The following is a 3,009-nucleotide window of genomic DNA, read 5'->3' as shown; positions in this document are numbered from 1 at the left end:
TTTTCTGCAACAGCCACGACAAGTGTGAAGCAATCTCTGGATTTCCTGACTTTGAACTAAAATATTAGTTCAAATAATTTAGGATTTAACAGAACTAAAAGAGGTACACTTAAAATAGCAGCGCAACCCTGCAGCACGTCGAGTTTAATTGTGTAAACTGCATTTAATTGTGTAAACCTGGCTCTCTCTGAACCCGAGCAAAGAGTTCTCACTCAACAGAAGATTGCGATGCGAGTACTCTAATATAAAAGCACCTGGAGATACCAGGGATTGAACCCGAGACCTCATACATGCAAAGCATGCGCTCTACCACTGAGCTACATCCCCGATGCTAAAGTTTATGGAACAGACTTAGAGATGTGAAATGCTCACTGATCACACCACTCACGAAGAATGCCTGCAGTTTCCCACTTTCGCGTTTCTTCTACAACAGAGTAAATTCATAGGAATGAAGAAATAAGGAAGGAAAAATAATCGCATCGAAGCTTAAAGAGACTGGGCACAAATTAATCTGTTATTTTTGTATCCAGTTACATGGGCGACGGTGGTTGATTCCCAGACGGGGGAGTGCTTTTTTTCTACCTCCTTACTCGACTGTCTTTCAATTCTATTTTATTTGAAAGCTTTTTGCATCTTTTAAGTGCTCTTGATTAAACTATCCATAGAAAAACAGCAGTACTGATGATTTAACGCAAAAGGGTGAAACAACGCCCCAACCACAGGAATGGTAACAGGAAGGATCGTGTTCTTATTTAATATGTCCTTTTGAGATGTCTTGTCAATGCTCACAGGCGGTAGAGCTGAATAATTTACTTTTAGTGGTGTTTTTAAACAAAGATGGAACACGTTCTTTCTATACCAGGAGAAAAGGAGCAGACTTTACCTTTAAGTGGCAAAAATGACACCTTATCAAAGCTAATATTAATTAAAATGATATCACAACAAAGGATTTGAGCCTTGAGCTTTCATTGGACGTCTGTGTCTCCATAACTTTGTAGGTGAGAGAGAGGATTGTGATAATTTGTAGGTGCTTCTCGGAAGTGCGTTGGTGGTACAGGCGCCTTCCAAATAATTGAGTCAGGTTTGAATCCCAGCCAGTGCAAACCCAAATCTTTTCAAGATAATCTGTGGTCCGCTAACACATCTTTTGAAACACTACAACAGGTAACACCCCGTGTGAAACATCGTGAGCATCTGTTAAACCTCTCTACCTACCCGTTCCTCACAGAGACATGACGAGGGTCTAAAGGGACATTTTGAGCCGTAGAAACATTTTATCATTCTGTACTTTCCTGTGCGGTCAGGCCAGTTCCACTTTAACTGCGCCCGACAACGGAGGTCGTTTTGAAAACAACGAGAGTAAAGGGACACTGCACGTCTGCAGAACATCACGTCCGAGTTTAAGGACAGCAAGAGACTGGAAGCTAGGGAGATTCGGGTCTGTGTTTTTATTATAGGTTCAAGAAAATCTGAATACCTTTTCAAGAAGTATTTCAGAATCCCAGTCAAATCCAGTACAAATGCCGCATAGATCTGCATTGTACAATTAGTATACTGTTTGTCCATTGAATCAAACATGCCTTATGAAGCATTTCTAAAACAGGAGAGATCGGGAGAGAATGCGTCTTCCTGTAAAAATAAAATGACTTCAAGGGCACTATAAGCAACATTTATGAGGTGCTCTACAGGAAAAACTATAGCCAGAGATGCCAAAGAGGTCGAGATTTCACCACATAAGAGAAAGCATCTCAGAAAATGAAGTTGCGGTCGTTTCCACGCGTTATAAAACCACTAGGTCAAACAACAAGAGCTGAAGAGCCGCTGTTGAGAGTAACACGGCCGAGCGCTCTAAGGAGCTGGCTTAAACCTCCAGTCTCTTCAGGAGCATCTGTTGGAGTCGCACTGCTACAGCGCATCTCCTTGTTAAGTATCCCTTTTATTGTTGTTGCTGCCTCCAGGCGATGTAAACCAGGTTCAGAAAAAAATAATTTGAACAACATTATTCTCCTGTTTATTTGAAGGCGCGGTGGCCAAGTGGTAAGGCGTCGTTTTCGTAAACCGAAGATCGTGGGTTCAATCCCCACCCGCACCTGTTTTGTTTGTCTCCGCTTACCTTTAGTTTCAAAGTCTTCAAAAAAAATGTAGGAGTCTCAATAGTAAGAGAGCATAACTGTCGCCAGTGATTAGTATTCATGCTTATCCTGCCTTGTTTTTTAGTCGACAAAGCTTGTCTCTCTTCACACCCATCTTCCAAATGATCGCCTCAGCATTGGGAAGGAACCTACGCTTGGTACAGTCCCCGACTCCATGGTCTGATCACAAACAGATCGGGTGAGCTGTCAGTCCAGGTTGGAAGTAACGTTCGAAAGCACTAAAAATCTGACTTAGGAACGAGAAGACCATGTTTTTTTATACGAGTAAACGATAAAATAATATACTGCCTGCAAGACTATGTCAAGTTCAAGTTCAAATTCAAGTTAAAAGTTCAAGTTCAAGTTTATAGTCATTATACTCATACGCAGGTATATGGAATAACGAAATGGTATTTAGCTAGCTTTCGGACATAAGTAGTACAAAGAAAAAAACACAACAACAATACAATTGTATAACAAAAGAAAGAGACAACAGCCGATGTGCAAAAAACAACAACAGGCAGTGTGCAAAACAACAAAAAGGTAACAGGTTATGTGCAAAAACATGCATCAAAAGAATGAAATAAAGGGATAGAAATGATGGGGAGTGAGCTTTTGACATGTATGGTAGAGGTAGATTTTCAATGTGTGTTTGGGTTTTTGGTAAGAAAGAAGGCACTGTGAGGTTCAGATCCTAGGTGAGAGGTGAGGAGAGAGTGAGAGAGGCTGGGAGTTTAATAGTTTGATAGTGCGGGGGTAAAAACTGTTTCTGAGTCTGGTAGTCCGGACCCGAATGCTCCGGTACCGTTTTCCATGTCATGCTTAACGCCACAAATTGTGTTCGTCCAGTTGTATCAATCGTCCTAAAGTTACGGAA

The 3,009-nt window shown here is 41.3% G+C and overlaps 2 non-coding genes across 2 annotated transcripts; one reads left to right on the top strand and one right to left on the bottom strand.

The window, feature by feature from the left end:
* Positions 1-255: 255 nt before the first annotated feature.
* On the bottom strand, positions 256-327 carry trnaa-ugc (transfer RNA alanine (anticodon UGC)). The gene has a single exon. It is a non-coding gene; the product is annotated as a tRNA-Ala (tRNA).
* Positions 328-2,020: 1,693 nt separating this feature from the next.
* trnat-cgu (transfer RNA threonine (anticodon CGU)) lies at positions 2,021-2,092 on the top strand. Its single transcript has one exon. It is a non-coding gene; the product is annotated as a tRNA-Thr (tRNA).
* Positions 2,093-3,009: the final 917 nt, after the last annotated feature.

Source organism: Lepisosteus platostomus, chromosome 5 (assembly GCF_059453375.1).
Source record: "Lepisosteus platostomus isolate fLepPlt1 chromosome 5, fLepPlt1.hap1, whole genome shotgun sequence".
NCBI classification, from domain to species: Eukaryota; Metazoa; Chordata; class Actinopteri; order Semionotiformes; family Lepisosteidae; genus Lepisosteus; species Lepisosteus platostomus.
Note: the sequence above shows the minus strand (reverse complement) of the source record. Positions and strands in the feature narration are given on the sequence as shown.